The sequence below is a fragment of the Myxine glutinosa genome, chromosome 5 (assembly GCF_964187855.1).
Source record: "Myxine glutinosa chromosome 5, kmMyxGlut1.1, whole genome shotgun sequence".
Lineage (NCBI taxonomy): Eukaryota > Metazoa > Chordata > Myxini > Myxiniformes > Myxinidae > Myxine > Myxine glutinosa.
Window position 1 is genome coordinate 45,624,827 of NC_136265.1, and position 12,242 is coordinate 45,637,068.

General features: G+C 50.7%; 1 long non-coding RNA gene across 1 annotated transcript; it reads right to left on the bottom strand.

Moving 5' to 3' along the window:
- Positions 1–742, bottom strand: LOC137427567 (uncharacterized). Its single transcript, XR_013623476.1, has 3 exons — positions 454–742; positions 271–367; positions 1–178 (listed from the first exon to the last, which is right to left on the bottom strand). It is a non-coding gene; the product is annotated as an uncharacterized LOC137427567 (long non-coding RNA).
- Between the last annotated feature and the right edge of the window lie 11,500 nt (positions 743–12,242).

Sequence of the window (12,242 nt, forward strand, 5' to 3'; positions counted from 1 at the left end):
GATCAAGCTTTTTGTCAAGATCGTTGAGTTGAAAATTTAGGGTATCACAGGTTGGTAGTAAATAACCACTCTTTGGGATCTCGAAATAATCCCAATCACAGTTGCGATCGTGGTCGTGGCCGTGGTTGTGGTCGTGGTCATCGATCTCAACTATCATCTCTGCTATTGAAGTAATGTTCTGTTGGAAAACAAAGCGAGAAACTATAAAATTTGTAATAAGTAAAGTTGAATCTTACCTCAAGTTTATCAAGATGGAAATTTTAAACTCACATGGGCAGGGAATGGATTGGCACCCCTCGGAACTTCAAGGTTGTGAAATTCGTTGGTTTCATCATCAAACATCATGTTGTTTGGTTGGTTTTTAATGCTGGAATAAAACAAACAGTTAGTTAAAGTTAATAACACACATACACACAGTATCATAGTTTGTGAATAATTAATTATATATCTTACCTCTCACATAACATCTCAAACAAGGTGCTTAATTCGTTGCCAGTCATTTGTTCTGTTGTTGAGACAGCTTTGGGGAATATTAAAGGGTGAGAGAGGCTGTCCAAACACTCGGCCATCTCATTATGAAGTCCCCTCCGAACTTCAGGTAATTCTGTAAGGGTTTCATTCAGATTCTCCCTTTGTTGGTGATAATCATTGGCTTCAACATCAACCACCAACTTTGATAAAGAGAGGCTGTTAAAAAAAAAGATAAAAAAACAATAATTATTGAGAGGCTGTTAAAAAACAATAATTGTTAATCATGTTCTATATAAAACAATGAATAATTAATCGTTAAAACAAAAAAAACTTACCTGTCTTCAAACTCAATGCCATCTTCAACGTTGGGAAACATTTTTCGAATGAAGCAACTTCAAGTGAGATTCAGTTAATATAGCCGGGATGGGGAAATTTAATGACATCATGGAGGCAATGAGTTTCTTGAAAATTCCAGGTGTGTCCCTTCAAGGAAGTAGTCCATGAGCCAGGTACGAAGTCGGTACCATCTGAGGGCACCTCAAAAAACCTATTGTTTATTGATGGTACATATGAGGACATAACAAAAATGTATGATGGACATTCCAAACTCACAGCTCAAGTTTTCTACAGAGATTTTAATATTTTGATGAAAATGTGGCAAAAATGGCCATTTCTGACACATGGAAGTTGTTACAATATTGCTTATGGCGACCAAATAAAATAATCAATAATGAATGTTGCTTTTTTGTGTGTGTGGTTGTGTGTGGATGTGATAAAACATGTATATTTGTTAAATAAATATTTTTGGAACTTATTTTGTGTCCATTAATTGCACTAGGACGTGCCCGTACGTGGCGTACCCGTAACCGTACCGTACCCGGTACCGTACCCGTACCGTACCCGTACCCGTGACGTGCCCGTAATGAATATGTACAAAATATAAATATGTATGTACTACAATCGATCGTACCTTACAACAATCAACACAGATTGCAACGTCAAATAAATGAATACGCTCTCAAATGTGCCGTCCAAGGCAGTGTCTGCTCGCCACGTTCAGCATCAGTTCAGCGTCACTATGACTATCCGTAAGTCCGGAAGTGACGTCCTCATTTGACTGTCCGGAAGGTCGCATATCGCAGGAAAGCGAAAGAATCGCAAATTAGTTTTAATTAGTTTTAAAACATAGTTTAACGCCAACATAGTTTGCCAACGTGAAATAAATGAATACGCTCTCAAATGTGCCGTCCGAGGCAGAGTGTGTTCGCCACGTTCGGCACACGTGATAGCTCGCTGCTCTCTGATTGGTTGAATCGTTTTTTGGACATAGCTCGGTAACTACTTGTCCGATTAATTTCAAACCTTGAAAAGGCACATCCTCGGGTCCCCAGCAATATACCTGGCAAGTTTCAAGTATATCGGACCCGTGGTTGTCGAGAAACAGCGGTCACAGACAAACAAACACACACACAGACACACACACACACAGACACACACACACACACACAGAGATTGCTGGAATTATAGATAGATTATCATTTCATATAAACGCGGTATTATTTGTGCAAAAAGTGAAAATTTGATATGTGTGCAATTTCTACTGGATATTAACAAATACAATTTACTTTACTTACAGGCAAGACATGCGATATTAATTTTTATATTTAAGGGTTTCCAGCTGATATTTTGTTCGTGCTGTGATGATCTACAACAGTTTTTGGTATGACCATATTTGTTATAAACTATAAACTTATATAAAATATTTGTTATGTGCTTTAAATATTAATTTTTAAATGCATGAGCAAAAATATTTAAGATATAATTAAGTCTAATATATACTTTTACAGATATCAGATGAAGAAAATTTATTTAAGGTTTGAAATGTAGATTTATCAAACAAAATGAACGATTCTGAACGTTTCTTTATATATCATTTCAGGTGTGTGACTGAGTTCAGAATGTGAACATCAAAACATTATGGAGTCACCTAGGAAGAAGCGCAAACAATCTTCAATCGAAAGAACCTGCATTATTTGTTCCAAACAATCATCTGAATCTAATGTTACCAAGCCTAGAGATGCAGAATCCCTTAACGTACTGTTGAATGCAGCCAAAATACAAAACTTTGCTCCTATCAATGACCTCGAGGAACATGAATATGACGAACGCTTGTTTTACCACAGAGACTGTCGAGCCAGTTTCACACATAAGAAAACACTCGCAAAGTTTGTCGAAACATCGGAATTAGAATGTTCCAGTGAAACAAGAAGATCTTCTCGAAGCACACCTACCACATCACGTGTTTTAGAGGCAGTTTGCATCTTTTGTGAAAAGAAAAGCAAGTATGCTTCAGGCTCTAACACTAGAGAGGTCCTCCTGCAGTCTCCAGAGATGCGTGCAGATGATAAAGTAAGAAATGCAGCTCTTACAAAGCTGGATGATCGTATCCTCGCAATTACATCTAGGGAGTTGATTGCTGCTGAGGCTCATTACCACAAGCCTTGCTACCGTAACTATACCAGAGATGAGAAACAAACACCTCCAAATACAAACTCAACTGACGACGACGAAGTGGCTTATAAGGCAGCCGAACATGAATCCTACCTACACCTCTTCATGTACATCAGAGAGGCATTGTTTGTGGAGCCTACAGTGGTGAAAATGACAGTTCTGACTGAGAAATTCGTGAACCATATGCAATCATTTGGTTGCAATAATGTGAAATTACAAACCAAAAAACACATATGACGAAAACTAGAATGTGAATTTGGCAAATCACTTCATGTTGTCACCAACAACAGTGGTAAGCTTTTAGTGTATCCAGATAGTCTTTCCTTGGAGAAGGTAGTGGTTGAACTGACGAAGATTGAAGATCGACTGGAGCGTTTAAAGCATGTCGATGATATGGAAAATGTTGTGAAACTGTCAGCGACCGACATAAGAGGACAAATCAAGAAGCTCAAAACAAAACCGTGGCCTCCGCATCCTGATGAACTGAACTCTGAGTACAGTATTTTGCCAGATGCTTTACAAACCTTCTTGAATTTGCTTCTACTTGGTGAAGCAGAGGATGGAACGGAAAAACTGAAACGCGTTGTGCAGTCAATAGGACAAGATTGCCTGTATGCTGTGAGTAGAGGGGCACTTGTGCCCACCAAGCACATTTTACTGCCGTGGGGAGTAAAATCCCTCACAGGCAATGTTGAACTTATTAAGTTGCTCAATCGACTGGGACACAGTATCTCGTATTCCAAGCTTGAAGAGATGGACACTGCATTATGTCTTCAGAAACAAAGGAAGGAAGCAGACCGAGGGGTTGTTCTCCCGTCCACCTCTCATACAGGTATTCCAACAACACTTGCCTTTGACAACATTGACAGACTCGAAGAGACGCTTAGCGGTGGTGGTACCTCTCACAGGGTGAATGGAATTATCATACAGCCTCAAGTCCAGACCGTGAAGCTACCAGAGAGTAAATTTGCCCAATCAAATGAGAAGAAACGGACCATTACACCCGTAGCTCTGGAAGTGCCAGACTACAATGCAGGCAACAGAGAAGGACCACCAGCCATGAAACCTCTGGATATGGATATGCAATCAGCGGTGGAAACAGCGAATTGTAAAAACCTTGTGTGGTCATTGACTCGTCTTTCTGATACCAGAAATCAGTCTATCAGTTCCTGGACTGGATTCAATTTGACGACGAAAGACGATATATCAGTCAAGAAAGACACCGTAGGATATCTCCCTACAATCAACCCTCCAGCCACACATTTATCAACAGTTCACCAGATCTTGCTTCAGGCTGCCAAGATAAAGGATGAACTAAATGTTCAGGAGATAGTTTGTGTCTTCGACCAAGCCTTATATGCAAAAGCTGTGGAGATCAAATGGAAACACAACCAACTGTTTCAGAAGGTGATGCTACGAATGGGAACGTTCCATACCTTGTGTAACCTGTTATCAATCATTGGAAAGAGGTTCAGTTCGGCTGGATTGAGGGATCTAGCTGTTGAATCAGGCATAATAGCTGAGGGCTCAATCACATCAGTCCTCGAAGGTCGCAACTACAACCGAGGGGTTCGGCTCTGTAAACTTGTGTACGAGGCCTTGCTCAGATTAGCCTGGAAAGGCTTCTATCCATGGTTCGAAGACCACCATGCTGAAGATGTAAAGCACCTGAACGAGACCACCAAAGCCATCAGATCCTTACATGAAGATGTGTCCCACGAAATTCTGGACTCGGTGTTGAGGAATGATTCTGTCTCTCTGGTGCTTTCGCGTTTTACACAGTATCTTGATCATCTACGCAGCAACCAAGGGCAGCTGGCATCCTTCTGGATCTGCATTGACATTGTAGGCGTTCTCCTGGATCTCATCCGAGGCTCACGAGAAGGAATCTGGTCTCTCCACCTGTCTGCAGTCAAGAGAATGATACCGTTGAAGCACGGTGTTACGCGCGCTGCTTGTAAGCAAGGAGGAAGCGGACAACGCGGTAAGTTGTAAGAGTCTTTATTCAAGAGCTCCACTGTAACACTGGAGCGTTCCGGGCTGCGCGCCCGGTGTATATCCCGCGGCCACGCCTACCCCTCGGGCGTGGCCGCCACCCACTTGGCGCGCGGAATGATGTCATCACGCCAGTGAGCTTTCGTGTCCGCCACACGCGCCCCCCCCCCCCCCCCAGAATTCCCGCGCACCTGGAGGGCCAGTTTGCGGGGCAAACGGATGACCCGGCCGAAGCACCCTCTGGCGACTGGCGGCGTCCGGGGTGCAGGGATGCCAGCTGGGATGCCTCCGGCTGCACCCGGGATGGGTGCAGGCTCAGGGGGCGGCGGGGCCGGGCGGTGCCGGGGGCCGCCCGCCAGGGGGCGGCCCCGATGCGGGGGCCGAGCCACCGGCGGTGGGTGGTCCACGTCGAGGTGGGCCGGCTTGAGGCGGTCTATGGAGACACGGTCAGGAGTGCCGCCGATGTCCAAGGTGAAATGTTTCACCCCGGTCTCCAGCACGCGGAAAGGCCCGTCGTACGGGGGCCGCAGTGGTGTCCGGTGGGCGTCGTGCCGGACGAAGACGTACTCCGCGGTGCGAAGCTCTGGGGCGACGTGCGTAGGTGGGTGCCCGTGCCGTGGTACGCCGTGGGCGCCGGGGCGAACCTCTGGGTGGTCTCCTGCAGCGCGGAGCGCTCCTGCGCCGTGGACCATGGTGCCGTGGAGTCGGGAGGAACTCGCCTGGCACCCGCAGCGGTTGCCCGAAGACCAACTCCGCCGCGGATGCACGCAGGTCGTCCTTGGGCACCGTCCGGAGGCCCAGCAGCACCCAGGGGAGCCTGTCGACCCAGCCGCCGTCGCGGAGGGTCGCCCGGAGCGCGGCCTTCAACGAGCGGTGGAACCGCTCGCACAGGCCATTAGCCTGGGGGTGGTAGGCCGTGGTGCGGTGCAGCTGGACCCCGAGCCCCCGTGCGACCACCCCCCAGAGCTCCGAGGTGAACTGGGGGCTGCGGTCGGACGAGATGTCCGAGGGGGCGCCGAACCGGGCGACCCAGGTGGCGATGAACGCCTGCGCGACGTCCGCCGCCGTCGTTGACGCCAAAGGCACGGCCTCTGGTCACCGGGTGGTGCGGTCCATCATGGTCAGGACATGGGTGAAACCCCGCGAGGAGGGCAGAGGTCCCACCAGGTCCACGTGAACGTGGTCAAACCGACGTTCCGGCACCGCAAATGGGGCCAATGGGGCCTGGGTGTGTCGGTGCACCTTCGCGGGCTGGCACGCGAGGCACGTCCTGGCCCAGCCGCGGACGGCCTTCCGGAGGCCATGCCAGACAAACTTGTCGGCGATTAACCTCTGGGAGGCCCTCGTGCCCGGGTGGGACAGGCCGTGGATGGCGTCGAAAATCTGGCACTGCCAGCCGCGGGCACGATGGGGCGAGGCCGCCCGAGGGAGACGTCGCACCAGAGGGCCGTGCCCGCGCCGTCGAACGGCACCTTGGTGACGCGGAGGCCCGTAATGGCGGTCTGCAAGGCCTGGACGTCGGGGTCGGCGGCCTGGTCCGCCGCCATCCGGGCATAGTCGATGCCGAGGTGGACCGCGTGGGCAACGGACCGGGAAAGGCAATCCGCCACCGGGTTGTCCTTCCCCGCGACGTGCCGGATGTCCGTCGTGTATTCGGACACGGCCGAGAGGTGACGCTGCTGCCGGGCCGACCATGGCTCGGCGACCTTGCCCATCGCGAACACCAGTGGCTTGTGGTCGACGAAGGCCGTGAACGCACGGCCCTCGAGCAGATGGCAGAAGTGCCTGACCGCCAGGTGGAGCCCGAGCAACTCGCGGTCGAAGGTACTGTACCGGCGTTCGGGCGGGCGAAGCTGCTGGCTGAAGAACACCAGCGGTTGCCAAGCTCCACGCACCCATTGCTCATGCACCGCGCCCACCGCGTAGTCCGAGGCGTCGGTGGTGAGGGCGATCGGTGCATCGGGCGCCGGGTGCGCGAGCATGGTGGCATTAGCCAAGGCGAGCTTCGCGTCCACGAATGCCGCGTCCATCTGCTCGGTCCAGGTAACGACACCTTTGCCCGGCTTCCCACGGAGGGCCTCGTGCAGGGGGCGCAGGTGCTGGGTGATGCGGGGCAGGAACCGATGGTAAAAGTTTACCATGCCCAGGAACTCCTGGAGCCCCCTGATCGTGCGGGGGCGCGGAAACCCCTTCACCGCCTCCACCTTGGCCTGTAGGGGGACGACCCCGTGCCTGGTGATGCGGTGCCCCAAAAAGTCGATTTCAGTGACACCGAACCAGCACTTGGCCGGGTTCACGATCAGGCCATGCTGGCCCAGACAGTCGAAGAGCGTGCGGAGATGGTGTAGGTGCTCTTCGCGGGACGCGCTTGCGACGAGGATATCATCCAGATAGACGTAGACGAAATCCAAGTCGCGCAAGACGCTGTCCATGAGGCGCTGGAATGCCTGAGCCGCATTCTTCAAACCGAAGGGTATCCGAAGAAATTCGAAAAGACCGAACGGAGTGATGACAGCCGTCTTTGGGATGTCCTCCGGCCTGACGGGGACCTGGTGGTAACCGCGTATGAGGTCCACCTTCGAAAAGAAGGACATGCCCGCCAACCGGGCGGAGAAGTCCTGGATGTGGGGGATGGGGTAGCGGTCGGGGGTGGTGGCGTCGTTGAGACGGCGGTAGTCCCCGCACGGTCGCCATCCCCCGCCGGGCTTGGGCACGATGTGGAGCGGCGACGCCCAAGCACTCTCGGAGCGCTGCACGATGCCGAGCCGCTCCAGCGTAGCGAACTCCGCTTTAGCTACCGCGAGCTTCGTCGGTTCGAGGCGGCGTGCCCGGGCGTAGACCGGTGGCCCGGCGGTGGGGATGTGATGTTCCACCCCGTGCTTGACGGTCCCCGCCGAGAAGGTGGGCCGCGTGAGGGCCGGGAAACGGGCGAGGAGGCGGGTGAATTCGTCCGCTGCCGGAAGCGTACAGATGAACCTGGCCAGAACCGAACCGCTCAGCAAGCCGCTCAGCGAGCCGCTCGATGAGCTGCTCCGTGAGCTGCTCAACGAGGCGGGCAGCGTGCACGCGAGCGAGCTGAACGTCTCAGCCTGGACAAGCCTTCTGTGCTTTACGTCGACCAACAGGCCATTGGCACAGAGGAAGTCCGCGCCGAGCAGTGCCATAGGCACGTCAGCAGTGACGAATGACCATCGGAAAACCTGCCCTCCGAACCGCAGAGAAAGGCAGCGTTTTCCGTACGTGCGAATGGACGTACCGTTGGCAGCAAGCAGCGCGGGGCCCCGGCCCGCGGACTGCTTGTCGGACGTACCGGCGGGAACAACACTCACCTGCGCTCCCATGTCGCACAGGTAACGGCACCCGGATAAGGTGTCCGTTATGTACAGGAGGCTGTTTAATCGGCCGGCACTCAGTGCCACTACCGAGGGCCGGCCCGGGCGTTTCCCGACCTGCCGAATGAGCACGGCGGGCGACATTGCCGAGCCTCATGGCCGAACCTAGCGTGGAAATGGCACCAGGTTTGCGGCGAAGCCGGAGGCCGCGGTTTCCGCGGTGTTGGTGGGCGAGGTGTGGCGGCCGCCACGAGGCGCCCCTCGGAGTAGGGGTGGGCACCCACAGGAGGTTCAGTGGCTACGTGGTGCGTCGCGTAGTAGGGGTGGGCACACGCAGCAGTTTCGGGCTCGGGAGCCGCTACGGCCGCACCGAAACTCGCCTGCGTGTTCAAAGCCGCGTAGAACTTGTCGGCCTCGGCCGCGAGCGCTCGGGGTTCCGTTGTCGCAGAACCGGCCAACGCGAGGCGTACTCGTGCTGGCAGCTGGCGTCGAAATAACGCCCGGAATAGAGCGTTCGGGGTTTCGTCGCCCATGAGCGACAGCATATGGTCCATTCGGACCGACGGTCGCGTGTCACCGAGCTCGGGGAGGTCCAAGAGGCGATCGGCCCGTGCGTCCACCGTGAGGTCGAACGTGGCGAGGAGGAGACGCTTGATCGCCTCCTACCAGTCGTCGGCCGGTGGGTTCCTCAGGACCGACACGACGCGGGCGGCCGTGCCGGCCCCGAGGGAGGTGACCACGTGGCAGTAGCATGTCTCATCCGCCGTGATGCCTCGAAGCCTGAACTGGGCTTCGGCCTGCAGGAACCAGATCTCCGCCTGAGCTTCCCAGAACTCGGGGAGATTTATCGCTACCGCGTTGGTTGCCATGGCTGTGGTGGGTTCGGGTGGTCAGTGACGACTGACCAGAACGTCGGAGGTTACCAATGAAGCACGGTGTTACGCGCGCTGCTTGTAAGCAAGGGAAGCGGACAACGCGGTAAGTTGTAAGAGTCTTTATTCAAGAGCTCCACTGTAACACTGGAGCGTTCCGGGCTGCGCGCCGGTGTATATCCCGCGGCCACGCCTACCCCTAGGGCGTGGCAGCCGCCCACTTGGCGCGCGGAATGATGTCATCACGCCAGTGAGCTTTCGTGTCCGCCACACCGTGGTGCTTCGCGTACGATAAGCAGAATTACGCCACGTATGATTAATAATTAAGCAGTAAATTGGTGATCATGAAATCATATATCAAAATTTCTTCCTCATACGCACCTGCATAATAATATTTTTTTGCAGGTACTTGTCGCTCTATTACTGTGAAATGACAAGGCTTCCAGAGACGCACCCCGAGGTATACAAACACATGTTAGATGGCGGTTTCTCGGTTCAACTGGGTGACAGTAACCCCTTTGGACGTATTCCGGTTGACCAAACAATCGAAGAGACCATCAATAAAGACACGCAAACAGCAGGTAGCAAATTAAGCTAAAACGTTACATTTCTAGCTGAACAAGTGCAGCAAGTGCACAAAATACCTGTAATGAAACAATGTACTTACCAAGGTTTTATATTACAGGTGGCACGAAAGGATTCTCTCTCAACCCTGGTGCAGTGAGTCGGTTCTACATGACAGCAGAGTATCGCAGCTCATGTCTACAACAACTACGTAAGATGACAGATGTTTCCGAGTCTAGTGTTCATCATGATTTAACATCTTCCCGTATTAAGAAAGATGAAGATGCTGTACAGTCTCTTGGAGATATTCTTGAAGCCAACTGGACGAATCCTTTTGAGACAGGCGAAACCGAGCTCATCAGTATCTCAACTGGTGCAGCTGCTCCACCAGATGTTTCTGCTGATTTGGTGTCTGCACAGAAGAAGGGAGAAGAAACGTACCAAAAATTCCAAGAGGCTCGAATAGCGAAAGGAGAAAAATTCTATGAGAAGATTCCAAGGTTGAGCTTGAAGACATTTGACAGTATCAAGCAACGGAAAACCAAGAAATCCACAAACAAGGAAGTTGTTCTGAAGAGTGACAATAAGCTGTTCGGTCATATGGTCTTGGTTGCTTCATCAAGAAAACTCGATATGAAAGAAGTCCTAAAGCATCCTCTAGGTCCTATCCCGTGGTCGTTAGCAAACACTGATGGGACACTGAAAAAGACAAATAAGGCAGCATTGGCAAGAAATTTGGAAACTATGGCCGCACCTGCTGACCATATAGAAACCCGTCTGTATGTATCATTGACGGAATGACTATTGTACAGAAGATGAAGGGTGATAACCTAACGTTTGAAGACTTAGCGCATCAGATGCTGGCATCTGTACTGAGAACTGCTGGTACGAGTGAGCGAATTGACTTGGTCTTTGATGTGTACCAACAGATGTCTATCAAAGCAGCTGAGAGGACAATGAGAGGTTCAGAAACAGGAATTCGATTCACCAATATCATCCCAGATCCAACAATGGCGACGCCTTCTTTCTTGTGGAGCTAGCAAGATGAAACTTATAAATTTCATTGTGAACCAGTGGAAAGAGCCAAACATGAGGTTGAAACTTGGTGGCAGAATCATGTATGTTACATGCAGTAATCAATGCTTCAAGATCACCTGCGATGAAGTAACAGAGGAAAAGGATCTAAGCACATCCCAGGAGGAGGCTGATACAAGAGTAATCTTCCATGCCAAACATGCTGCACCAGCCATGTCCTCAATCGTCATAGTAGCGGAGGATACTGATATCATACTCTTATGTCTGGCCTTTCAGAAAGACATTGACTGTGCCATATATGTCAAGTGTGGTACGACAACTCGCACGCGATTTGTCAGCATCAGCAAAGTGTCTGCAGCGCTGGGACAGGATGTATGCGATGAATTACTATGCTTACATGCGTTTTCTGGCTGTGACACTGTTAGTGCTTTTAGTGGTCGTGGAAAGCTTGGTGCACTAAAACTGCTAATAAGCAACGACAAGTTCAGGGACGCTTTCACTAAACTGGGATCAGAATGGCAGCTGTCAGATGACGTTTTCAAGGTCTTGGAAGCATTCACATGCCGACTCTATGTCAGTCAGACTGATATCTGTGATGTTAACGAGATGCGATACGAACTATTCAGGGTGAAAGATGGTAATGTAGAATCTGGTCAGTTACCACCATGCCATGACTGTCTTCATCTTCATGCAGTCAGAGCAAACTACCAAGCTGCTGTGTGGCACCGCTCCTTACAAGCTGATCCCCAGACACCAAGTCCACTGGACAGCAAAGGTTGGGTATTGAGTGATAATGGAGACCTGATGATAAACTGGATGACAGGAGAGCCAGCACCGAACATCGTATTGGAGTTCCTGTCCTGCAAGTGTAAGAAGTCATGCAAACTGCCCCGTTGTCAGTGTATGGTGAATGGACTGCCTTGTACTCAGGCTTGTACTCTACAAGACTGTCACAATATGAAGGTTGACGAGGATCTCAGCGAGGACCAGCAATCTGACAGCGATAGTGATAGTGACACCCATTAAGTATCTGATAGTAAATATGATGAATTTGTGTGTACATCTATATGTAAGAGAAGGTTTAAAATACACATTGAGTACTTAAGAGAAATTCTGAAAGACATGTTGACTGTGAGTTATGAATGATAGGATATTGACGACATTGTACATTCAATTTGTTACTTGTATGGTTATTATGCGCAGAATGATAAGTATGCCTTGCCAATTTTGCTATTAGGCGCACTTCTGTTTTTGGCATGATGGACGTTGAAATATTACAAAATAGTGTTTTAAGTATTAATTTGATCACAGTGATGATTGAATTAATTTAATGTGTTCAAAATAAGCTATCCGGTTTATTATCAACATGGACCAATAGGATTGGCTATTGGCCGGTCCTCCTCTAGATCTCTGTTCAGCTACAGCGGCCCTATTAAGAACTGGAAGGTTCACTAAGTCGTAA